At 37.8% G+C, this 10614-nt stretch overlaps 1 long non-coding RNA gene across 3 annotated transcripts in view; it reads left to right on the plus strand.

Moving 5' to 3' along the window:
* LOC130580123 (uncharacterized) overlaps nucleotides 1-10614 on the plus strand; it is a 54483-nt gene that overhangs the window by 22383 nt on the left and 21486 nt on the right. For 2 of the 3 annotated variants that reach the window (XR_008966081.1, XR_008966079.1), the window contains one exon: nucleotides 2824-3010. This is a non-coding gene — a long non-coding RNA (uncharacterized LOC130580123). Of the gene's footprint in view, nucleotides 1-2823; nucleotides 3011-9519; nucleotides 9604-10614 lie in introns of all 3 variants that reach the window. The other variant, XR_008966080.1, reaches the window with a different exon arrangement.

A 10614-nucleotide genomic window follows, 5' to 3' on the forward strand; every position in this document is an offset into this window, starting at 1 on the left:
TTCTCCTTCTCCTTCTCCTTCTCCTTCTCCTTCTCCTTCTCCTTCTCCTTCTCCTTCTCCTTCTCCTTCTCCTTCTCCTTCTCCTTCCTTCTCCTCCTTCTGTTTCTCCTTCTCCTTTTCCTTCTGTTTCTTCTATTTCTTCTCCTGGCATATTGATTACAAATGCTGATATAACTGTAAAAGTTACACTGTGCTTCAACAAATTATTGTAACATYTATATTCTTTCTTTGGTTAATGTTTCATAATTGCTCTTGCTAAATCAATAACCTTAAGCCTAAAGAAGTATTTATAATATCTGGAACCACTGTATAAAATAATAAGAACTAACAATAAGACTTTGATTAGCTGCAAGGGTTACTGTACCAAAGTTATGCTTTCAATTTTCAAAATACTGTTTTCCATGTACTCTTGTGTTTGCTTGCATGCAAGACACATACTGCTCTTTGCAATCAAGGGAATAAAGGAAAATCAAAGAAATGCCCACCTTAGTGTGGTTAAAAAATACTACACATATCACCCCCTGCTTTTCTGACTGACAGTTCTTGAAACTAAGATTGACAACATGTAGGAYGTAATGAGTGGGAAGACGACTGGARTGTTCAGCTTATAAAGAAAGGTCTGCCTTCACAATAGCACTAGAAGTTGTTACAGTCATCTGTTACTGCATTTGGAGAAGAATATGATAAACTGTATAAAAAAATACCAAAATGATGTAAATGCCTACTTTTTGAAATTATGGATTGTATTTATGGATCCCCACATTCACCAAATTGCTTTCCYAGGGCAGTGCTGTACTAATGATATTTTTCTTAAGAAGTTTATAGAGAAAGAACAGGGGAAAGAGAGATAATAATGACCAGTGAATGAACAGTAATTTGTGACCATGCTCACAGCACTAAGAGGAGTCAAGGGTAAGCTCTTTCTGCCAAGGAGTAAGAGTTTCTGGGAACTGAGAGATCCAGAGTTTCTGAGGTCAAGTGAAAGGACTACCTTATTTCCACTGGTTAGAGACAGCCAGTCCTGCACAGCTTTACCAGATCCACATCACATAGTTCTCAATTCTGTCTTTTAGCCAAATTTTGAAGGCCTGAGAGATCATCTTTAATTTACAGGTCTGGAGAATTGGGGCAGGTGCCTTTCCCCCATCTTCACCCAAACTAAAATACCAAATCTAATGTGAAAACTACGTTGCAGGTTCCTAGAGTGGCAATTTATATTAGGAAATTCTGAGGGTCCTGTCATAGGAAGTTTTGACGTGTGATCTGCATTTGTGATGGATTTGTGATTCGTTTGTGAGGACTGTGTTCAAAAGCTGAGAAAAATATATGGAGGGAAAACTGGTGGAAATCTGAGAGAGTTTTATCTGCATAAACTTTTGAGATTAGCCCATGAAGAAAACTCTCCAAAAGCCTGTTCAGGCCTTGTCTTAAAGAKCATTCTAAAGCATAACTAGGGAAAGAATTACCAAATAAGCAGGTGTAGATGAACAGAGGTCTAGTGCTTAAGCAACCTTGCTCTTTCATGAGTTAGGACACATGGAACTGTAGATATCAGGAATCAGGGAAGGGTTCTTTCCCTATAATGAGAGGAGTAAGAATTGACTCATAGGCTAACAACGACGACAAAGTACAAGCCTAAAAAAAAGGTCTCATCATGACTCAAAGCCACTGAGTTCTGTGTTCTCACACTTCTTTCCCACTCTCTTTTTCAGGTARGGAAATATGCCAGTAGTTATCAGTCCTATATTTAGAGTGGATACTTTACAGGACTCCTATGGCTTGGAGAGTTCTGTATCATACATGGTCAATTTTCTAGTTGACCACTCTCTATCCACCTGCAAAGAGGGTGAATCCATGGTTCTAYAGAAGCTCCTTGCTTCCAAACTTGCTAGCAGTTATATAGGCAGCAAATGTAGGCAGTATGAATGCTGAACAGCCTCATAATTCCTGGTGTGGGCACAAAGCCAGGATCACAATCTGGCTCTTCAAGACTTGACACATTCTCAGAAGACTGTAATACAGTATTGTTATTTATAGAATTTTGGCCCTGTTTGAACTTTCCTACTTTTATATCAGAGGATAAAACCTGATGGTATCTTCTAAAATCTGTAAGACAGGGTGTATCTTTCTGCAAACTCTGATAATAATTAGAGTGTACAAATTGCTCTAGATCTTTCAGATTCCTCTGCTATAGCAATGTCATTTTATCCTATGCATTGTTCTGGTTTTCAGCACTAAAGGAAACTAATTTGATTATTATCTCAGGATTTTTCTATTTCTTTTTATTATACAGAGCCAATATGTCCCTAAATTTAGATATAACACAGCAAATGGGGTAAAATCAGAGAGAGAGTATAGTTCAATTCTAGAATAGTATTTGTGTCTATTTTGTTGTGAGATTGGTTCTTGGGCATTAAAGGATTAATTTCCCATACATAACAGAAACCCAACTGGAACAATTGTCTTGACACTTTTTAGAATCTTAAAACTTGGTATACTCCAAGTTGTGGCAGTGATTATCCTGGGCTGTGATGTCTTAAGTGTTGCACAGGATTTTAAAAGCCATATTTTGTATGTGAATGATTGTTTTTTAAAGATGGTGAAATAACCTATCGAAAAGATTCTGAAGAAAGCTTGAATGCATGTGGAACCTTGTGGAAAAGCTTGTGGGCAGTATGTACCTGTTTCTACTTGCTAGCAAGCATCAAATATATTCATGAAACAAGCTTGTTACTGCTCATTACTGAAATAAACATGCTGGGTTAGGAAACAYAGTTCTAACCCCTGTTTCTGTCTTGTTTGACTTGAATTAAATTTGACAAGATGTTCAGGCATTGGGGCAAGCAGACAACAGAGAGAAGGAGGACATGAGCTGAGACTGATTGTCCTTTGGTCACCMTTCTCAAGAGGACTCATTGCGAAGTTTCTGCACAGCAGAAAGGATGATTCTAYCTTCAAGGCACCAGCTAGCAATTAACATTTGCAATATCACAGTATAACTTTAATGGAGGTAAGTGACTTTGAAGCTTTTACACCTTGTTCCCTGCTGTCTTGCTGAGTGCAGCAGCAGAAATAAGATGCACAGAAGGAACCCTTCACATCCTTTATCCCCTAGCCAGCAATTCAGGGAAAGAAGTTTTGGTGCTTATTTATCTCTGAAGAAAGGCTTTTGAGACAAAAAGAATTATTTTTCTTTGCCAACTTTATCAAGTCAATCTAATGAACAAAATTACTTTTCTCCATTACTTTTGCCCTCTTCGTATACTGCGGAGACCAGAGAAAGAAAGGCAAGAAAGGTTATCTCCTTTATTTGCTKTTCTTATTCATACAGGTAAGCAGCATATAATGTGAGTTTATTATGTGTTCTCAGCTAATTCCATACATCTTTCTTCTGAAGTATGAAAGATACTTTTGTGCTTTTTCATTCTAACAAGTGTTAGTGAAGACATGTAATATGCAAATACTAATGCCACCACTCACAGAAAAGGCAAACCCTTAAATTCAGGTTCATTGGCTTTATTGTGTGCCAATGCAGGAAACAAGGGAACACATGGAACCTCTTTCCTCTAAACRGACTACTTATCTTGCTAACTTACCTGAGAACAGACAGATAAAGATATTCTTATTAGCACAGAGCAAAACCAATTGTAAAGCAGACGTGCGGAAGAAGCTGATCATGGTGGAATCATCATCTCACTTTTCTTTGGAATGGTACTGTGTATACACAGGATGGTTTTAAAGTTGTGYTCTAAGCCCAGATTTACTACAAAAAGCTGTATCTTATAGACTCTATCCCAAACAATCTCCTAAAAAGCTACTATATTGACTTTTGGACATGTTTATATATTGGGGGGCCAGGCCATCTGTCAGGTATTTGCTAACAGGTAATGAAGATTTATACCTTAGCTAAGAATGGGCTAGATTCCATCATTTTTCATTTTCTGACATTCTAGCATTTGGGAATTTTTAAACAGGTGATTAATTATTGCAAAGGAAGATACTATTGATAATCAGAGTTGGATAAGGTCTATCAAAACACATTGTCAACCCTGCATAGATTTTATAAAAGTTTATGCTTAAGGAATATTAGAATATGCTTGTGCTTCGTAACTTTGAAGAATGTGTCCATTTATCATGCAGTGACYCCTCAGACACACTCAGCAATGGTATAAAATTGTGACAATTAAAAAAAAATTATTTATCAGATTAATWCATATTGAATAAGAATGTTATTTGGCAGACTTAATAGTGTATGTATACSTTTAAATTTTTGTCTTTCATTCTGTTGCTTAACTCAATGAAATGTAAGTGATTGAGGACTATGTTCCATTTTCCATTGCTTTATGCATTAGTGCTATTTTTTAAYCAAATGAAAGATGAAAGAATTACAGAAATTCAGTCATAGTACAGTCATAGGCTGATGAAAAAGTAGCTATCCAAAATCCATTTAAATATGCATAAAATCATGCTCCTTTTTTCCTAGGACCACATTATTCCTTCTTTTCCTCAGTTCTTGCATTCTAACTTTCCACTGTACAATATGATTTAGATATACTTGATCAGAAGGATAACCCAATCTCCTGCTTCTAATTACTTGCTTGGTTCTAAAAATATCTTTGAAACAAATCAGTGAATTTGTGAATGGTGTTGGTTCTGCTGAAATCTTATCAAGGAAACCTGAAGTCCTACCTGAACAGCTRATTTCTGAACAGCTGATCCATATATCTGTATTGTTTTAGAGCCCTGCCTAAGTCCGTAGGCATCTAAAGGATTAGTTGGCTTCTTCACTGTTTTCACACATTTTAGYTGTATTTATTTTGGGGACATAATTGTCTGTTTCATACTTATATTTCTACCTGACTAGGGCATAGCGAAATATACACTGAGATCCACAAGGGCATTCTGAAAAAAACTGTTGCAATCCTGATCTTTTAGCTTCTAGCACTGTTCAGCTTCTTCAAAATCACTGACTGCTTGTAGCATTTTTCAGAGAAATCTGAAAGGTTCTTTTTAAAATTTTAATCATCTTGAGGCAGAAAAACATTGTCTTCTAAATTCTGGGAAGCCACCTTTTCATCTCTACTGAACTGTAAAGAAACGTGGCACTGAAAAAAACAGGGGCTGTTAGACTGCAAATGATTAAAAAGAAACTTAACAAATAGTTCCTTCCCCCCCCCCATTGTTTACCTAATATAATACAAACATGTATTAAAATTCAYAGCAAATATGCTTAATATTTTTCCATTTTAATATTTTCGAGACAAGAGTCTAGCTCGTTCTTCAAGTGTCATGCTTCTTGCCCTTTCAGTATTCTCTCCAGACATAAGTTTAATTCCCCAGCTTTCTTAGAACCAAATTTTTCCTCACCTCTCCCACTAAGATCCCCACCTAAAATTTATATCCTTTTAAAACAGTCATCTTGACCTCCAGCCTCTTTCAAAATTTTCTGCAATGCCAGTATTCTGCAATACCAGACACTTTTCTGATGTTAATATTTTATTAAGACAAAGAGCAGTAAATGCAGCTGTCTTCCATTTGAAATCAAAACCAGTTCTTATCTAGAAGAAAAAAAGTAACATTTCCTAAAACATACCTGCATCCATACTTAAAATACATCAAAGATTAGTAAAAAACAGTTAGCTTTTTTTTTTTTTTAAAAAAAAATAACATAAGCTATTTAAGTGCATTTTAGTAGACAAAAGTACCATTGACTAGATCAAGTGTTGGTAAAAGCTCCATGAAATTTGAATAATTTTTCCCCTCAGCAGCCAGTATTTCACTCAGCACTCATCTGTAGTGAGCAAAAGAAAATTGCTCCAASGTTTCTGGTTATAAGTTCTCAATGCAAAGGGAAAGAAAAAAGATGTAATTTTTGCCATTATTTGCTTTTTAGCATAAGAAAAAGATTCATGGTCTCAGTTAAAGCTGAAGTCTGGGCTTTCCTACTCTKTTTTATATTCTCTAGTGATTTTTTGCTATTAGGCTTTATGTATAAGTGCAAAGGAACATCTACTCACCACCTACATGGATGGTATATACACACTGAACAATTTCATAGGGAATTTACTTGATTTTTTCCTTTGTTTTTCTTCTTGAAATATTAATAAGTTCATCTTTTATAAATAGAGTATACAACTGCTCTCTAAGTATTGAAAAGTATTACATTTACTGTCTAAAGGTATAGACTTTCAAAATCACTGCGCCCCTTGAACCAGTTAGAGATGGTTGTTTTCTTCAAAGTAGCTGGCTACCTTTTTTGTTTGTTATGAATAAATTGCTTTCAATAAATTGTACATTTGTCCTATTTTCTGCTGTTCCAGCGCTGACAACCCTTTCTTTCTTTCTTCCTTCAGTCATCTTAAAACTCAATGAGACCTCTATTTATGGCTTGAGTTTAGGAATTTAAATTACATGCTAACGTGCTTATAGTGTGAGAAAGCTTACCGTTTGACTTTTTAAAAACACAGAAGGAATGTGTTSTGTTCAATAGGTTTCCAGCAGCCTTAGAAGATAGTGTTTTGTTTATCTGATTCTGCACATAAAAATCTTTCCAAAAAAAGGGAATATTACCTGAGCAGTGTTCTTCATAATCTTAAATCAAGAAATAATAGCACATTTCTTTATGGCAGAACAGACAATTGAATGGCACTCTCTGATTCTACTGTGATGTTATCCCTTTTTAGGTCATTATCTTCAGCAAGAGCTTTGCTGCTTTATCAGCTGCAATTTAAAATACAGGTTCTTTTAATGTTCTTTCAAAGGCTTAGCTGATAATATCAAGTAAAGTGAATTTGTGGTTTAGCACAAATAATTCCTCTTATCTGAACAATCATTCCTTGAAAGATGCAAAACAAAATGAGAGTTAGAAATGATGTCCACTATGTACCAATGTTCAGTTTAATAGTAAWGTCACTCCAGGATAAAACTGATATTTTTGTATTAGTACCCTTGCACAGTTTTTCACTGATGGTACAATTAGTAACCTACAAAAACATGACACTGACTAGAAAAGAAAGACACAAAATCAGGGACTCACTTTTTTTTTTAAAAAAAAAAAAAAAAAAAAAAAAAACCGCATCACAAAGCAGGTGTATGTTTGGCTAATGGTTTTGGGGCTGCACTTGGCTGCCTTCATGGGAACATCTTGGCTGGGCCAACTGTACCATGTTCTTGCCCCTGTCATTCAGCAGGGCAGCTTTTATTCTTTTCAGCTCCAAAAGGTCTTGTACCATGGGGCTTGGTCTGAGTCTTCCTACTTCGAAAAGACAAACTATTGTAGCATTTCTCATGCTTTGGGATTGATTGATCAYCTATGGGGCACTCATAAGTTTCACCTTCACATATCTCACATTCTGTATTTTAAAATGAAGCTGCCTGATTACATTTCAAGGTATCAAATATTAAGAAAAAAAGCAGATATTTTCTTAGGCTACTGGAATTACACCTTTTCTCTTTCACATGATGTTTCATTAATTGTCTTAGGAAAATAAACTATTTTTTTTAGTAACAGGATAACTGGAAATCTTGAAATATGAACTGCTGAGGATTCTCAGCTGCAAGTGAAATGAGACCTGTTTTGAACATGTGAACTATAAGATAGTACAAAGCACTCTGAAATTCATGCAATGAATATCAGATTTGATTACCCAAAATTTATAGATGTTTCTTAAATGCTGTGTTTCTTTTCACTACCAGACAACTGTTCCCRATCTTTCATTTCCCCATATGTGTTGTGCAATACACTAAAATATAATTGTGAAACATTCAATTAATTCAGAAAAACCAGTAAGTTAATAATTCTCTTTTTGTAAAAAATAAGCAAAAAAAATATTGGTCGGCAGTAAATATTTTTAGATCATTCACGTGAGAGAAAAAAAATGAGCTCAATTCATGCTGTGTATTGAAGAACCTCCCTGTTAATGTGTTACAGTCTCTGTTCCCTGATTCTGGTCTTCCTTCTTAGCAGTTTCCAGTCAGACCAGTACAATTCTCTTCTACATTGGTTTAGGTTGGAGTGACTTTTCTTCATAGAATCCTATATGGTGCTGTGTTTTAATTTAATGTCYAACACTGTGTTGATTAATACACCAATGTTCTCAAAACTGCTAATTAGCGCTAACAGAGCATCAAGACTTTCTCTGTTTCTCACGCTGCCCCATCCAGGGAGTGTGCTGAGGATAGGAAAGAAATGGGAAAGGACCAAACCAGGGCAGCTGACCCCAGCTAACCAAAGGAATATCGATGACATACAACATTGTGCTCAGCAATAAAAGTAGATTGCAGAGGAGTGGTTTTTCTAAGATAGCTGGAGGACTGGCTGGGGATTGATCAGCTGATGGGAGGTGGTTAATGCCTTTAAACCACTTGTGTGTTTTTCTTTTCTTCATTTAATAAATTTTCTGTATCACAATTCATGAGGTTTTTGTCATTTTTTCCCCTTCCATTTTTTTCCCATCTCCTGCTGGCATGGGAGAGTGAGAGGGCAACTGGGTTTGGACTTTGCTGTTGGCCAGCAAGGGGTCAACTCACTGTGAATTCTAAGTCATTTGTTTTTTACTCCATTTTAATAATTCTGTAAGGCTTTGTTGGAGTCCAGGCCAAATCCTCTASACATTTGAATGAAAAGTGCTAATCTTTCATAATTTCTTTTTATCAGTGAGGTGGATGGTACAGGAGAAGCAGATTCTCATCTTTTAATTCAAGCACTGGGGCTTAATCCGGAGCAGATGAGAGCAGGAAAAATCCCCTTGTTCTGTCCTACCTCTGAGCTGGATGTTAATTTCCTGCATATTTTGGTGTACGCACAGTCTGATCACACTTGGAACTGTGATAAGAGAATACTTATTGAGGAAAAAAATAGTCAGATACTTATTAGGAAAACACTATCAAGTACTCAGCAGCATGAAGGGTGATTCTTGCATGCTTATGACTTTTCCAGGCATGGCAGAATTTTYCAGTTTTCAGCTTTGTCTAACGCCCCCTACCTCCTGCCAAATTTCAAGAACCTGTTCAAAAATAGTCAGGTGCTAGAACATCTGAATGAAAAAATGTTTGTCAAAGGTATTTTAACACCAGCAAAACAAAATACAGAATTGCAGAATGGGTAAGATTGGAAAGGACAGCAGTGGGCCACTGGTCCAACCTCCCTGCTCAAGCAGGGTCATTTTAGAGCACATGGMACAGGATTGTGCCCAGACAGTTCTTGAATATCTCCAGTGAGGGACACTCCACAGCTTCTCTCCTGCACCCTGTTCCAATGCTCTGTCATTAACAATTAACACAGTAAAGAAGTTCTTTCTCATAATCAGGTGAAACTTCCTGTGCATCAGTCCCTCCCTTGCTCTTGTCCTATTGCTTGGCACAGCCAGGAAAAGCCTGATTTCATTCTCTTAACAACCCTCCCTTCAGACACTTATAGAAAATAYTGAAGTCCCCTCTCAATTGTCTCTTCTTGAGACTGAACAGACCCAACTCTCTCAAGCTTTCCTCAAAAGAGATGTGCTCTGGTCTCCTAATCAGGTGTGAAATCCTCCTCTGGACCCACCCCAGGAGCTCCACGTCTCTCTTGTACTGAGGAGCCCAGAACTGGACACAATACTCCAGGTGAGGCCTCACCATGGCTGAGTAGAAGGGCAGGATCCCACACCTCAACCTGCAGGCAATGCTCTTCCTACTGCACCTCAGGATACCAYTGGCCCTTCCATCATTTGCTTGTCCYGGTTTCCTGGGTCAGAGATTCCTCTGGGCTTGCGAAGGCTGATAGCGAAGGCTGATGCAAAGAAGTTCATTAAGTTTGTCTTGTGTGTCATCAGGGTCCCACTCCRTTTAGCACTGGGCCCACACTATCCTTAGTTTTGTTTTTGTTAYGGATGTATTTGGAAAAGCTCTTCTTGTTATCCTTGACGTCTGGGCTAGATTTCAGTCCACGCAGGCTTTGGTGTTTTTTGTTTTATATCTATTTTGACAGCCTCTCTATATTCATTCCAAGTGATGTGACTGTGCTTCCCTTTTCTATGTATTTCCTGCCTACACCTGAGTAATGACAGGAGTTCCTTTTTCATCCACACAAATGTCTTGCCTCCTTTGCAGGGGATTTGCTGCCAGCCCAATCAGAAACCCTCTACCACTCCCTTCTCTCTATCTCTAAGGTCCCCTTCTTTTGCCTGGTGAAGAGGGTGGGGATCCATTCCTTCTGGGGAATAGGGTGGGGGATCCATTGCTTCTGGTGAAGTGGACAGCAGGTGGGTTTATCTAGGGCATGGCAGAGTGCAGTCCCTCTGATAAATCTCTTCCTCAGAGTCCATAATTCCTGTCAGTCTTTCCACTTCATCTCTCCGTGCTGCCATCAGGCTGAGCACATTGCTGACCTGATGGAGCTCACAGACCTGATCTCCCTGCTGCCCTCAGAGAGCAGTGCCATGTTCTGGCACTCTCTGCAGTGACACCTGCACCCCTGCATGCTCTTCTGGGTGCTCCATCTGGGTCACCTCATCCTTTGTGGTGTGTGGGGAGAAAAAATTTATGGCCAAGTGAACACCATATCTGAGCTCTCCCAGACAGGGAGATGGCCACCAACTCAGCTGATTGCTTGAGCTGACAGATACATACTTATAA

Source organism: Malurus melanocephalus, unplaced genomic scaffold (genome assembly GCF_030028575.1).
Source record: "Malurus melanocephalus ecotype Western Australia unplaced genomic scaffold, MMel_1.1 scaffold_314, whole genome shotgun sequence".
NCBI lineage: Eukaryota > Metazoa > Chordata > Aves > Passeriformes > Maluridae > Malurus > Malurus melanocephalus.